The sequence below is a fragment of the Xyrauchen texanus genome, chromosome 20, assembly GCF_025860055.1.
Source record: "Xyrauchen texanus isolate HMW12.3.18 chromosome 20, RBS_HiC_50CHRs, whole genome shotgun sequence".
Taxonomy (NCBI): Eukaryota; Metazoa; Chordata; class Actinopteri; order Cypriniformes; family Catostomidae; genus Xyrauchen; species Xyrauchen texanus.
Window position 1 is genome coordinate 31263146 of NC_068295.1, and position 17124 is coordinate 31280269.

Sequence of the window (17124 nt, forward strand, 5' to 3'; positions counted from 1 at the left end):
CACTTTAACCGCAAACACCACGAGGTGTATGGTTGTTTGATTTTGTCAAGTCAAATGCAAAGTCCTGTGGTAAGGTTGAGTGTTTGTGTCTGGAGAAAAATCTAAAACGTATGTGTTACCTTTTTGATCGAATCACTTGTCTTAAATAGTTACTGATTTACATAATTATAGTGGTTTAATTCACATGTTATCTAGGCTGGCTATGAGGCATTAGTCTCTTATGTTTATAGGCAGGTGAACTGCTTCATGTCAAGCTCTGTATGTTTCTTTTGACTCCTCATCAATTCAGGACATTTTAGGAAACAATTTTAATTGAAAGCGCCAACTACTTGAAATAGAACTGAAATTAAAGCTCTCTCTTTCTCCCTAACACACACATACACACAAACACACACACTTACTTGATGGGGACTTTCCATAGACATAATGGTTTTTATACTGTACAAACTTTATATTCTATCCCCTAAACCTAACCCAACCCCTAAACCTAACCCTCACAGAAAACTTTCTGCATTTTTACATTTTCAAAAAACATTATTTATTATGATTTATAAGCTGCTTTCCTCATGGGGACTGACAAATTGTCCCCCACAACGTCAAGAATTTTGGGTTTTACTATACTTATGGGGACATTTGGTCCCCACAAAGTGATAAATATACACACACACACACAACCCTCTATGGTACCATGTTGCCTCCAGGCAACATAGCCTATTTTAGTTGTTTTTTTTATAAAATGAGACCCATTTTATTGGGCAATGCTTTCTCAGGTAGGAGAACTCCAATACTAACCAATAAAAATGCAACAAAAGTGGTCACATGACCCACAGGGGTATTTTGTTTCCTTTTTAGCACATGAGCATGTTACATGGCTCCATATTTTCTCCAATGAAAAGTGCATTTTTCACAAATTTTGTCCAGATAATCGCCTACAAAAAATCTGAGTCACCTTCATTGGTAAGTAAAGAAGTATTTTAAAAAATGTTACATTATATATTATCAAATGTATCATAGGACATTACAAAAAACTGCATGTTGCCTCGAGGCAACATTGTACCTTTATGGAATCGCATGAGGCCATACCAGGCATACAAGGTTGGCTGGGTCTCCAATGACAAGCTGTACAAGGTGCGCCCACTGCTGACATCCCTCTTGGAGAAGTTCCAAGCAATCCCAATTGATGGAAATCTTTGTATGGATGAAAAAATTGTCCCATTCAAGGGGGAAAACCCCATAAAACAGTACAAACCCAAGAATCCAAAACACTGGGGATATAAAATCTTTGTTCATGCTGATAGCAGTGGCATAGCCTACAACTTTGAGGTGTACACTGGGTGTATCTCTCCCTGCTATGGGCAGCCTGACATAGGCGTGAGTGTCAACATAGTGCTATCCCTTTCAAGCAATATTCCAGACAACATCTCCAACAAATTGTTCTTCGACACCTTGTTCTCCGGTGTTGACCTGCAGATGCTGTTGGAAAAGAGGAAGATCCACTACCTTGGCACATTCAGAACCAATCATCTGGCTGGATGTTGTCTCCCCACTGATTGTGACATGAAAAGGAAAGAAAGGGGGGCTTTTGAGGAAAAGGGAACCATTTATAATGGTGTTACTCTCAGAGCTGTGAAGTGGCATGATAATCGTGCAGTCACTGTCCTCTCCACCTTTGCCTCAGAGAATCCAACAACCACTTTTATAAGATGGGGGAAAAAAAGGAAGACAACAGACCAGGTGAAATGCCCGAGCATTGTCACCATATACAACAACGGGATGGGAGGGGTTGATCTACTAGACTCTCTCATCGCCCTCTACAGAACAAAGATTCGATCCAAAAAGTGGTATCACTGTATGGTCTTCCACATGTTTGATCTGGCTGTTGTTGACTCCAGGCTCCTCTAACGGAGAGACAGCAGAGACTGTGACATCCCCCAAAGGGTGTGTGCAGCCTTGCAAAAATCAAAGCTGAAGTCGCAGCATGTCTCTGTATGGAGAGGAAGGCCTTGAAGAGAAGGGGGGGCCATCACAGCACAGGGAGGAAGAACAGCCTGAAAAGCATCTAAAACCCCCTGTAGAACCACGACCATCAACGCTGGTTGTCCAGGCATTGTAAAAGTGCAGTGCTCAAAACGTGCTACCTACCAGTGTTTTTCTGTTGAGAGAAATAGCTTCTTCAACTTTCACAAGCAGTGAGGTGCCATTTGCGAGGAAAGGAATGTTGTGTTTATGTACTTGTATACATGCAGGTCCTTGTGTGTATGTGCATGTTTGTAAGGATATGGTGCATATTAGGATAAGGTTATGGTGATTTTTCTTTTTATTGTTTTATCTTGAAACAACACTGATTGTAATGTTTTGAAATGATAACTTGATTATATGATGATTTGGTAATACTTGTGATCCATGAAGGTACAGTGTTGCCTGAGAGCAACAGCTCGATATTAAATGTACATTTTTATTAAATATGAAATCTGTAATAAATCTGTTTGTTCAAGAGTTTGGTTAAAGATATTGATGTTTTCAATAAATATATTTATTTTTTCTGCATGAAAATGTCAAATGTTTCAATTTGTCCATTGTGGTACAATGTTGCCAGTTGTTTATTATGTTTTAAGGTGTGTTGATTATTCATGTTTTTGAGACATTACAGACATAACATCAGAAATTATCATAAATAATTCTGATTCAAAGTAATGTTAACCATGTTAAGAAAAATTATACATTCTAAATTCTGAATCTGTGTACTGAATATCATTGTCCAATGTCTGCCTAACATGCTGAGTGGTCCAAACATCATCTGCAGCCTGAAACTGAATGTTTGGATTAACCGGGCAGCTGTGGTTCAGGTGGTAGAGCAGGTGGGCCACTTATCACAGGGTTGGCGGTTTGATTCCCGGCCCACATGACTCCATATGCTGATGTGTCCTTGGGCAAGACACTGAAACCCAAGTTGCTCGCAATGGCAGGCTAGCTGCCTTGCATGACAGCTCTGCCGCCATTGGTGTATGAGTGTGTGTGTGAATGGGTGAAATAGACACAGTGTTTGGTAACCTCTAAGGTTAAAAAAAGGCACTATATAAGTGTAGCCCATTTAACCTCCAGTGTGCTGTCTGTCTGTACTGGTCTCAAAACAGTTAGAGTGCACCTTATTTTTGAACTAACTCCATGTAAAGACTTTAGAAAGCAACATTTTGTGATAATGCACAGTAATTCAATGATTTTTAAGGAAATAATGTGGTAAAGTAGCCTTCACATGAGTGTACATTGTGTTTAGCAGTGGAATGTTTCGCGATATATTGCATAAATTTTAAAAATGGCATATTGGATGAAACTAGAGACTCTAATCTTTTGACTTAAACAGGTTTCAATGTTAACATGTAATTAGGGAAAAATGCAAAGAAAACCTAAGACAAACTCTGCTGTGGTCGGCACCATGTTCACATGGTTTGGTCACATGACTTCATACGTCAACATTTTTACCCTTTACTGACAGTGTCCTGAACTGAGATCAGTCAGTTTAAATGAGTATAAATTATGCAATATCCACACATTTGTACGCGGGGTCACTTGAGGATACATACAGATATAAAACAAATTAAATTCTGAAATATAATTAGCTGAAGTTTAAAATCTCAAAACTATGGCTGACTCTTAAAATTTTTGCCATATGTATGGGTAGAAGGCTATTCTGAACTCTGCATATTATTTTCTATGGATGCCATTCAGTCTCTATTGTGCACATGTTGATTCTCTCGTACGGTTTAACTTTTGACACTGGTTAAGATGACAGTGAGTGAGTGTTTTCTGGTGATGCGAAGAGATATGGCAGCTTACCCATATCTCTCCCACACCTGGCTCATCGCTTACGGATAAGGTTTTTTTTTCTCCATGCAGTAAATCACAGCGCCAGAATGGGTTTTGAAGTGGGGGGCAGCAAACTGGGCTGGTTATAACGTCATCACAACAACATTCTGTAGTCAATATGGCCAATTTATAAAAAATATTATATTGCCAATTTATACCAGATCAGCTTAAAAAGAGTGTCAGAATCACAGTGACTGACAAGTTATCAGCATTCACAGTTAGAATGCTGAAGTAATCTAACTAAAGAGATTCACTGTTTTTCCAAAAATATTTTTTCACTTTCTTGGTGCAAATGGCAAAATGGCACATTTACCTATTTAAATGACTATCAGATGCTAAAACTTCATAGTACATAGTCATTGCATAATTAATGAGATATCTGTGCAGGTTTTGAAGACTGATTGGGGGTGATTTTAATTAACATTTAAAAGTTTGTGGTGCTTATAGTTTGTTTTAAGTTCCATTTAATGTTAATGTTTAATTTTTAGTTACCATGGGTGAGATTAGTGTTCCTTTGTGTTAATTGTGATACTGTTTAACATCATTGTAGGTAACACAAAGTTTTCAAAGCTCTGATTCAAGTGAATCAATCGGTTCTGTAAATCATTTGGTAGATTATTCTGTTAATGATTTGTGTTTCAAATCGCTTCTACGTCCGCACATGATTTGACCAGTGTGACGAATGCTCGAAACAATTGATTAAGATTTCAAAGCTTTATGAAGTGTGTTTCTTAAGCACCCATCACTTGTTAATATTTGCTGAAGCTTGACCATTTGATTGCTTGAGGGAGACATTAGTTTGATCATCATTATCTATTAAGAATAGGAAAGCAGTGACTCAAAGCAGCTAATAGTCACTCCTTTTCAGTCAATTCCCATGCTATACTTTAGTATTATCAGGGTTGGAAGGGTTATTTTTTAAATGTATTCCACTACAGATTACAGAATACATACAGTAAAATGTAATTTGTAACGTATTCTGTTAGATTACACAAGGTCAGTAACATATTATAAATAATTTGGATTACTTCTTCAGCACTTGTAGATTTTTTTCACTTGTTTGGACTATAAAAACTCTGCCAGTACAGTAAGACAAATTACACATGTTAAAAATACATTCTCTGAAAACCTAAATATCTTGCTTTAAGGATTTTTTGATATTTTTACAGGAAACAATAAAAAAAAAAAAAAATCATCCAGAATACGATTTTTGCCCTAATATCAAATGTCTTATTAGAAAAAAGAAATTATGATCTAACATGAATTTTCTTGATGTGCTGGTAACATGTGCATGTAAAATGGCTAGAAATAGCATTTTAGCTTGGCGTAATCTGACAATTTACACAAGGATTATTTCTATTTCTTCTGCTCCAAACTTACTTCAAACTTACTTCTCTGTCTGCTCGTATGAATGTAACACATCATAAGAAAGTGTTTCACCGCTGTTCAAATGCTCTTTGGATCGCATAATTTATATGTATAAATGTTTTCCAACTGAAAGGACTAAATATTAAATGAAACAAATGACAATAAAATATAAAGTAATTTTGAATGCAACTGTATTCTAATTACCAATGATTTAAAATGTAACTGTAGTGGAATACAGTTACTTATATTTTGTATTACATAATCCTGTTACATGTATTGCGTTACTCACCAACCCTGACTATTAATGCATGCACCAGATGTAACCCCCCCCAATATATATGTTACTCTGTATTATTATCTGTCTGCTTGTCATATTCTCTGTGCACTGGAAGCCAAGACAAATTCCTTGTGATTGTAAACATACTTGGCAGTAAAGGTCATTCTGATTCTTTTGTGTCTGATGTCTTGATGCAGGTGTCCTGCATTGGGCATGATTGGGAAAGGCATTCCAGATTTTCTTTGGGTGAAATATGGAGAATTGGCAAAAAGATTAGATCTCAGCTTCAATCGATTGAGGTAAGTTACTGTTTGTGTCTGAGTGTAACTCTTAACAGACCAATGATGATATTAGGAGGTCAGTGATGGGAGACAGAGCATGAAAGGCATGACGTCTATTATCCTGACACTGGAAACCCATAAGTATCTAAGAAGGGTAAGACATCATGTTACTGCTAGCTTTCCCAAATGGATAATGGCTCACTTTTTCTTTTCTGTAAGGATGGAGAATTACCATTATGGCCAAGTTTTCACACCTATTGTTTTTTTTAGTGTTCCTACTTCTGTTTTTGTTACACTTCTTTAAGGTTCTTTAATTTGCTGTTTGACTAACAATATTGGCAATGCACATATATAATATTTGCAAGCAATTTGACACGTTATGTTGCATTTTGTTGTTTTGAATCATATTTTTTCATGTTTGCTTCGTAGCTAATCATCACTACCTAAAGCTTGTAAAATTTTGTCTACAGAAAAATGCCTGAAATGTCTGAAAATGTCTTGTCTGAAGGATTTTGCTGTCATATGAAACTTTCTAGAATATTGTCATAAATGACAGTATTCTGACTGGATATAACATCTCTGACTCAATCTTCCTGTCATGCATACAGTTACACCTCTGCTTTAAGTGCAATTTAATATATGCATTATGTCATCAGGCATGTCATCAGAATGCTGCAGGTACAGTAGCATAGTGCCATGCTGTGGCCAGATAAAAAGCCTGATCAATAAATATGACATGTTAATGCTGAGCAAATAGAATAAAAGATTCCTTTGACATGACATGAAGAAACACCTTGTGGCAGCTGGGGTGGGGGATGCCATTTCACCAGCAGGACTAGCAAAGCTGATCTGACAACTAAAAGAGAGGAGATGATGGTTATAAGGTGCCTTTGTTTCAGACTTCTTTCTTGACCTGTCAGACCTTGAAGGACTATGAATAGGCCCTTTTTTGTCATGTGAAAATTGTCGTCTTGAGGCAGTTATCTGTGCCAAAAATGTGGATCCTTCCGTTTAATTGATTCGCTTTGCACTGGAGTCTGTCACATTAATAATTGCCAAATCCTGTGCTGCTTCAATATGTCGCACATAAATGTACGTTTATCAGCGCATTAATATTCCTAATGAGCGCTTGTGACTGCCGTGCTGGGTGAAGACTGAAGACCCTAGAATCATTAATGTTTAGGTACAAAATTGTATGTCATTTTGCTACACATATTTTCCAGCTGTGTGGTCAGCTCTCATGGGCATACATTATATAAAGTGCCATATGGACACAAAAAGATATCGAATCATGACTGAACTACAACAAAAGTTTATAATTTACAAAGTTACTGGTTTTGAAGTACTCCAATGCTCTGTGTTAGCATTTGTTCTTTAATACATGCTTCTTATTGCATCTGTTCCATCTGTAATGTTTCCTTATAGTTTCACCATACACGTAGTAGTGAAATATCAAGCAGTGTTTCAGAAACTTTTGCACTCTGTGGTTTATGGCCATTGCTGAACTGATGTGTTATCATCAAAACATGTAAGTATATTTATATATATGAGATGATAATAGTAGGTTATGCACATTTTTAGGGTAAAACTGTAAATGAAAATGCCTCTTTAACGTCACGTTCATTGTCTTTTCTTTTTACTAAGGATTTCATGTCACTGATTTTGTGACATTTGCACACAGAAGAAACCACATATGTTTTGGACTAAACTCAGTCTTGTTCACTCAGAATCAGATTGCCAATAAAGATGCTTTCTGGCAACAGGACCTGTCAACAGAAAGCCTCCATCTCTGACATATGTACATACATGTCAAATGCAGAATACCAAACTTGGCTCTGAAATCGATTTTTACCACTTCACCAATCCTTTGAACACGACAGAAGGTTCTATTACTGGAGCTCTTTTGGTCATATGCTTTGGTGGGGTTAGGGTTGCATTCAGTGTGAAATTTAATTTATAAAGAGGCTTGTGATCAGAATGAAGTGATGTTGTGGCCTATAGTCAGGATCTCAGTGCCTCTTCTGCCATGTTCACACAAAGACCTCACAGTCAGAAGTTAATAGACAGACATCCTGCCCTCTAGCATCAGACTTAAATATGAGAAAATGACAAAGTGATGGAAAGGTTCCTTTATTTTCCTCAGGCCTGTCAAGAAAACAATTTGGGTCATCCAGAAATGGGCAACCAACAAGAGTCTGACTGCCAAATGCATTAATAATGTATCATTAAGAATTCTGTTGCACATTTATGCACATTATAAAATTTTATGCACTACCTGTGAAGAGCAATGAATAAAATCTGAAGTATTGCAACTTATGCCACGGATAATGAAAAGTACCATGGTACTACCGTATTTTTGACATGGTAACATGGTGTTTTAGACGTGTTACATGATTCTGCATGTTTTTGACATGTACTATTGTAGTATCATGGTATTTATACGAGTAACCTTGGAGTATAATGTAAATACCATTGTAAATGAATGTCAGTACCATGATATATCTGATGTTGCATAGTAGCACCATAGTACTTTTTTGTAAGTGTAAAGCTCTGATTTGTATATTTCCTGCTCAAATGTACAAGTCTATGTTAACATTACCATATTCTAGTTATATAGGTTGTCATGTAAAAAACGTCCCATTTGTCGCCCTGAAGTGTAAACTGTTGTTAAAAGTGCAAAACTAATTCAGCCTAGATGTGCATTGAGCAGTCTTCACAGTGATGTAGTACAGTCTGGGACCATTGCGTGCACTTGTGAGGTATATTACCTGATGTGAGAGGTGTCAGACAGAATTTCTGTAAACATGCATGTGAAATCACATTCAGTTTATCAGACATTTCTCTAGGTGCCTTTTGTTGGTTTGTTTTTTTTTTTTACATTGAGTTAGGGTGAAGTTGAAGCAGTACCTTTTCTCAAGGCTGGTCATGAAGAGGTATTACATCGTAGACAGCATGAATAATCTGATGTTGGGGATTGCTGTCAAAGTGTCCCCTTCATTTCTGGATGTTCATGGCTTTTTGGGAACTGGATGGTGAAAGCAAAGGGAATCTTATTGTCTTGTCTAGTCCTTTGCAGATGAGGGGTAAACATGATGGCCCTCAGTCATGCAGAGGAATGAGGCAGCCATGATTTCCTCCCTCTGGTGTCACTTTCTGTCATAAAGGGCTGACAGTCACTCTGTCTTCAGGATCTGCTTATTATACCTCCTTACATATGGATCATGACAAGCAGCCAAATTTAAGGAGAATATATTTCATAGCAGGGCTCAACAATAAGGATTTTCCTGCTGGATTTCTTTCTTCCAGTTGGGCCGGTTCTTCAGATTTGTTCTTGCCCTGCTTTTATTTTCATTGGCCACATTTTGTGTCAGAAAGATGTCTATTTTTCATTAGACATATCCGTTTTCTTTACAATAAAGTTACAGCAAGTGAATTATTAGGTTATCATAAAATTATTTAATTAGCAATAATAGCTGGATTTTTTTTCAACTATAATTTTATTCCATATGTACACTTATGAACCCTTTTGGAAAACAGTAGCGTATGGGTGTTTGCTTATATTTTTTTTTACACATTCTAACAAATGTGTGAATTGTGTCTAGGAAGCATCAGTTTGAATGCATTTTTCGACCAAATCTGAGCAGTGTAAGCTAACTGGATAGTGCTAGTGATTAGGATAAAATCACATGCAGTTCTTAGTGTTGACTGGAAGCTACTATAAAACTATCTTCCAAGTTACAAGTTACTCATAACATAAAGTAGTTAAACTGCAGTCAAACTGTTGTGAATCTCATGGTTTGAGGTTACCATGACTTTGCTTGTGATCACTCGGAGATATTCATCTGCAGAGCCAGAGTCATAATGTGATATTTTCACGTTGATGTTTTGTTATTCGATTAAAAATGTATAACCAAGATATTACTTGTATTGAGGAAGATAAACAGCACTCCTATTTCATTTTTTAAATATTATTCATGTGTTTTATCCACCACACATTGTTTGTATTTGTAACGTATTCAATGGAAAGGAGGCGGCGAGAACCGGCTTTTCAATATAAATAATAGGTTTAATGATAAACTTAAAAGACAACACAAACACACACATGACGGACATGTCCGCTAACAATCTCTCTCTCCCGCACGGCCCTCTGCAGTCAGCCTTTAAACCTCACAGAGGCATAATTAGCCTAATACGGGACCGGGTGTGTAGTATCACGACCCGGCCCCGCCCTCCGCCCTGCCACAGTATTGTACTACACATTTCCCAAATTTAAGAGGTGAAACTTGTTAAATGGCTGATAAGAGTTTAATGCAAGACCTTCATTTTTTAAATATTAAAATCTACAGCCTTGGTGGACAAAGCAAGTAAACTTTAAACACAAAAGATGATTCAATAATGATTTAGATGAAGTATACTTTAACAAAAATATGTTCTGCTGAAATATGCAATTTTATTATTACAATTATAATAATAATTATAATAATAAATGGTTGTCTTCATTGTTTCTTTGGCAGTACATTTATAAAAGAGATGATTACACATAAAAAAATACATAATATGTACATTACTATATGAAATTGGTTCATAATAAACAACTTGAGATAAGTGTACATTCATGGGGAACTAACTTGAAGTGTATTGTATCTATTGTGGCTTTTAGATGTCATTTTAAATTGTCCGCACTGTTTAAACACTATCTGCTAAAAGGGAAATGGAAAGTGATAAGAACTTGTGCATTCCTGCAACAGCTGTTCACACATACACACTTAAAGGAACCTCGAAACTACATCAATGTCATAAAATACTCAAAATCATGAATATTAGGAAACATGTTATTGTAACAGAACATGTTATTGTATCAACAGAATATGTAGGCTATTAAACATTTTGCGATAGGTAAACACTTGAGTAATGTTCGATTTATTAAAGTATTACAAACAATATAAGCTTTCAACCCTACCAGAAAACATATCCAAGTATAATAGCAAGTGAACATCCATCCGAAGACTGACACACATGCAAAACAATGGCACATTATGTAAACGCATAATGAAAAACCTGTGATTTTTGCAACAAATCTGACCTGACAGCTCAAATTAGAAACCATTATTGTAGGCTTACTGCAGTGAATCAGGGTAAGGCAAGGACAAGGTTTTAAACACAGATTTTTTTATGTACTCCCAGTACCGCCGCTCCCTATAAGCAGACTACGCAGTCCCTAGGGGGGCACCATCTTACCCCAAGAGGGCACCAGAAAGTCCACCGGCTGCCCTTACTCACATGTTATACATTATTCAAGGACCTGAAAGCAGTTGCGGAACACAGATGAACGCGTCACGCTCATATCGCGCAAACCACCAATATTTTAATTTATAACAATCAGATTATATAATTTAAATACTTTATATAATATAAAATCGCCTGATAGTTAGATATTAACCTCAGCAATTAAGTAAATATTTTGCTTCAAAAAAAGAAGGCAAAGTCCCTTTAAGCTGTGCAGGGGATCAAGTGTATTAATGAATCATTTATGTGAACTAGTTAATTTACATGAATCGTCCAAAAAAATGAAATCTATAAAATTAATTGTAGTTCCCAACACTAAATATACTTTTATTTTTACTGGTTCATTCAAATGAACTGTCCGAAAGGACTGGATTTCTCAGCAATACATTTGAGAGAGCGAGGACGGTTTAGGTGAACGCATTTGATTTCTCTCTTGGCATTGCCGTGTTGCAATAATGTGAGAAATGCACAATACACTGCTACTTATTGAAAAAGTAGTAAGTTAGTAGCATTGCTACTTTAAGTTAGCCGCTCCCTAACACGTAAATATGACAAGATGTAGTAACAATTCAGCATTGGCCCGATAGAGCAAGTGGCGATTCCATCAACTGGCCTTAAAGAAGACCTATTTTGCCCCTTTTTACAAGATGTAATATAAGTCTCAGGTGTCCCCAGAATGTGTCTGTGAAGTTTCAGCTCAAAATACCCCACAGATAATTTTTTATACCATGTTATAAATGCTTCTTTTTGGGTGGAATCAAAAACACGCTGATTTTGTGTGTCTCTTTAAATGCAAATGAGCTGCTGCTCCCCGCCCCCTTTCCGGAAGAGGGCTGTGCCTTTACAGCTCATGTTTCAAATACTACAGCAACAACAAATCAGAACCTATATGACTGACAGTGTAAATACAGGGCTACAAATAAATACAATTCTACAAATAATACCCCATAATGACAACGTGAAAGAAGTTTGTTTGAAATCTTTTAAAATTTATTAAAAATAAAAATGAAAAAAATCTCATGTACATAAGTATTCACAGCCTTTGCCATGACACTCAAAATTGAGCTCAGGTGCATCCTGTTTCCACTGATCATCCTTGAGATGTTTCTACATCTTGATTGGAGTACACCTGTGGTAAATTCAGTTTATTGGACATGATTTGGAAAGACACACCTGTCTATATAAGGTCCCACAGTTAACAGTGCATGTCAGAGCACAAACCAAGCCATGAAGTCCAAGAAATTGTCTGTAGACCTCTGAGACAGGATTGTTAAGGATTGTCATTGTTTTGTGGCACAGATCTGGGGAAGAGTACAGAAAAATGTATTTAGCATTGAAGGTCCCAATGAGCACAGTGGCCATCCATATATGGACGAAGTTTGGATCCACCAGGACTCTTCCTAGAGCTGGCCGCCCGGCCAAACTGAGCGATTGAGGGAGAAGGGCCTTAGTCAGGGAGGTGACCAAGAACCTGATGGTCACTCAGACAGAGCTCTTGCATTTCCCTTTTGAGAGAGGAGAACCTTTCAGAAGAACAACCATCTCTGCAGCACTCCACCAATCAGGCCTATATGATAGAGTGGCCAGACGGAAGCAACTCCTCAGTAAAAGGCACATGACAGTCCTCCTGGAGTTTGCCAAAAGGCACCTAAGATTTCCTAAATCTGGAACACGAACAGTTGGTACTGATCCATGCATGAGAATCAAATTTTTTGAGCAGAAATGAAAACCATTCATTTTGACAGTAATATAAGAAAGAGGACTGGGTGGACTTTTAACATTGTTTGTGTACACACACTGCCGACTAACATTTATGTACAAACACCATGTAAAAGTGAATTTTGCGTAATAGGTCCCCTTTAATCTCTCTCATCTGGCCTCCGGCCATCAGGTCATACTTACTGTAAAGTCCTGCAAATGGAATATGTTATAACTTTTAATGATGTAAGTGCAAAGGCTTGATTGTACTTTCAGAACATCCAACAGAATTTTAAATGATGCAGCATAACTTAACCGTTGTGCTAAAGTTCTGTTGAAATTAGAGACAGATGTAGTTATCCTCCAGTGCATAAGAGTTTCCTCATTATACCAGCACTCACCTTCATATACTGTACGGCAAATCAAGTATGCTAACTTGCATTTTCAAATAGAAGCATTTTAAATGTAGACAGCCTGTCACAATGAGATGCAAGTAGTCTGATGAAAACGGAACAAAGAAGACTAAGTACAGTGGCAGGGTACACCGAGAAATGAAATATAACCTTGTATGGACTGTCAGCACTGTCGTTTTATATTCATATCTAAAGAACATTATAGTATTACACTGCAGCTCATGCTTCACTCATCTGTCTCTCTTCATTCGTCATGGGTGAGACTTTCTTTCAAGCCCCCGCGCCAACACTAGAAGGCTCCTGTTAATTGACAAATGAGAGCCTGCGACATGAAGTGCTCCCTCAACTTCAGAGCAAGGTGGAGTCTCCTTTTTGATGGGGCTATTATTGGGATAAGCCAGTAAAACGTATCACTCTTTGCCGAAATGAGAAGTGACAATGGTAGAAGGGCCTGTCATTGTCTTTCGGGTGTGCTCAATCTGCGTCTATGCCGGTATGCAGATAAAATGTCAGTTAAGAGGATGAGGGGAAAACTGTCGAAATGAAGTCGTCAAATCACTTAGCTGGCGGAGGCTATGGAAATTGATGGTTTTGTGGAAATGAGAATTTTCCATATCTGATCTATCAGGCTTATTTAGCACTAATATTTGGGAACAGCCCAGCCTGTTTGGCTTGTATTAGAAGAGGATGGAATGTTTTTTTTTTTTCAACTCTCTGGTTTGTTAGCCCGGAATTTATGCATTTTCATTCAGTGCAGTGCTCTTATGAATCAACTATGAAGCAATAAAATCCCATTTAATTTCTCTGAGCAAATTTGTACCTCTGTGATTGCTTCAAGGGGAGATGAGCTGACAGGAAAAATTGTACGAATACAGAGGAACAATTTTAGATGCATTATAGTTGACATGTTTGTTACTTGCTGCTTTGCTAATGGATAATTTCAATAGGTTCAGTCTGTGGCTGTTGTGCATTTTTGTTCCACTGTTAAGATATGATCCAGTTATGTTAAGGAAAATTATTTGGAGGTCAAAGCAAACGTGACATTAAACAAAAACTGAATTTCACCTTTAAAGTACACTGCACGACTCAAGCTCATCTTCTTTGATGTTTGGGTCAGCGACTAGTCTGCGACGAGAAGTCTCAGATTTCATGACCAACAGCAAACAACAGCCAATGAAATACAGATAGATCGCTAGAAGAAAGGAAGGTATAGAAAGGAAGGTATTGGGAAGTAGGAGACAATAAATAAATAAAATAAAACACCACCCACATCTCCCTACCCACTGTCTCATTATTTTTAGCTGTTTTTCTTGTTTTTTCCTTTTTGTGGCGCGAGCTGTTCTTTAAAGATTGTTACCATGTTATCACGAATAAACTGTGCGAGTTTGTGAATGAACTTCGTTATAGTAATTTTAAGATGCGTTTTGGGCAATCCGTTTGAAACGGGTTTACGCTAAAGACCGTTATTATGGGGTCCAAACCATTTTGAGATTTGTCCACTTTCAAAAACATTCAGTTCTCGTCCAAAACATATATGAACACATTGGGCTCGTAGTGCCACAGCAACAAAGTGCTTCCTAATAAAAATTTAGGAGGTAAAACGTGCGGATATAAATGGAAATAACTGCCCGATCTAAAAAAAAAAATTAAAAAAAAATATATATATATTTAGTGATATCCACATGCAGGGCAAAGATATGAGAAGCACGAACATAAGAAGCTCAGTTTATAGAGATATTCCACTAAAATAACTTGGAATTCTGCTCTAAATGTCATGCTTGCGCTTATTTTAAATGAGAGTATAATTAAGAGAAACTGTGCACTGTTTTTTCACACTTTATTTGTTTTTTTTTCTTCACTTTTAGAAGCTCAGTTAATACAGGTACTCCACTAAACTAACTTAGAATTCTGCTCTAAATGTCATGCTTGCGCTTATTTTAAATGCAAGTATAGTTAAGAGAAACAGTTTATTTTTCTTCTTTTATATTTTTGCGCTTTATTAAACTTTAGTAATACACTTACATAATGATTGTTGCATGTCGGTATGAAATCAGAGACTCTCCCCTGGAAATCCAAACTCAAGTTGTCAAAGGAGAAGTTGTGTCCCACTTGTGAATGGATCACCCAGGGCCTTAGTTGGTGGAAATGGTCATGCAGTTGAATCTCCCAGTCTGCAATCAGTTGTGTAGTATGCCTCAATCGTCGTCTCATCTTTAGTGCTGTTCTTTGTTAACAGCAGCTTAAAGGGATGTGTAGTTAGTCTTAAGGAGCCACTCGTCCATGCTTTTGTGTGGCAGTTTTTCCTGCCCTTCGTATAAACAGAGCTGTACTCTTTTCCTGCCCCGGGAAGAATAAAATCCAGTTGCAATATCTCTGCGGCCGCCAAAACAGGCACTGTCGTCTGTCCAGCCAACATGAGGGAACATCATCAACCCCTACCAAATTAGTTTTGAAAAGTTCTTGCGGGCAAATAATGCTTTCTCTATTTTGCTAAGATGACAATCTTGTATCTGATAAAAAACATTTTTCTTTCACATGTTCCCGCCAAACCACAGCAATATGGTGTTCATTTAGAGATCTGTCCTTCTGTCCCATCTGGCTGGCAGAAGTTATAGCACAGGTATCAACACATAAACTGACTCGAGTGTTTGGACTTGAACCACTGACTTATGACTTCACTAAATAACTAAAGGAAAAGCTTTCAAGATGTTTTCTGTTATGTCTTGTTATAACAAAATGTTTCTTAATCTCATTTCTGATTCAACTTTCCAGGAACGTTCCATGTTTGAATGGTGGAAAGGTCTTTGGTTTGTGAAACAATCACTAATCACGGTGTGTTTATCTCACAAACCACCTAGATTTTAAATGTCAGCACTGACTGGTGAACTGTGTACTTTGGTTTTAAAATAATGCTCGCAAGACTGCTGCACTGATAACTCAAATAAATGAATGGCTTCATTGTTGTATGTGTTTATTTCAAAGAGCGTAGTTAAGTACAAACAATTTTACATGTCTTCTATCTTCTTCGCCTATCAGATATGACAATAAATACACGGCCTGATGCCAAGAAGCCTTTCGAGATTACAAGATTGTACTTTTGGCCTATTCTGCAAGTCACATCTCGACAGTACAACTCCCTCCAAATGTACAGCATTAATCACAGTTTCACTGTAATGGTGCAACAAAAGTGTCCTGATGGCAAATAAATTATCTTTAAATCATTATTAACTTTTCCAACAGCCAAATATCAGTGTATATGGCATCCAAGCACATCTCAAGCTGTTTGTCTTGAATTGAATGGAACATATTTATGTTCTGTTTTTGTTCAAATTAAACATATATCGGGTAAGGGCGCCATTCTCTATATAACTGCATCCCTTTTTTATTGTATACTCGAAGACTGATGGTGTTCATGTGACATAGTGATATACAGGACCTCAGTTTTCTGTGGCAGGGCTTTAGAGAGGATAGCTGACATCCAGCCAGCACTTTAGAGGGGTAGAATAAAAGCTGACGGTTTATTGGCTTTAAGGAAAAGAGAATAGGAAGGCCAGTCACACAGGGAAGAATAATAGTTTCTGTACTTTATGTTTCGCAGGCCCTGCCAGCTGTCACAGAGCCCCCCAAAAAACAGAGGGCAAATTTATGGGGTATTATTTAGAGACATGTCAGTGGTAATGACTGCGACTATGATTTCAATTATCACCCACTAAATATAGCTTAATTCACTGTGTTGGTGGACCTAATGATCGAGCCTAACATCATTCCTCAAAAACTCAATACCATGCTATTTTAATATTTTATGTTGACCAGTGGATTAATTTTCCTCCCTCACGTTTGGCATTGAGGAATGGCCGGTCCCTCATGGGCTGTTGTACCGTCAGCGTTATGTAGTTCAAAGTCTTCCCAGGGATATATTTTTTCCATTGACAGAAAT

General features: G+C 37.3%; 1 pseudogene; it reads left to right on the plus strand.

The window, feature by feature from the left end:
- Positions 1-17124, plus strand: part of LOC127660580 (leucine-rich melanocyte differentiation-associated protein-like) — a 295294-nt pseudogene that overhangs the window by 101 nt on the left and 278069 nt on the right.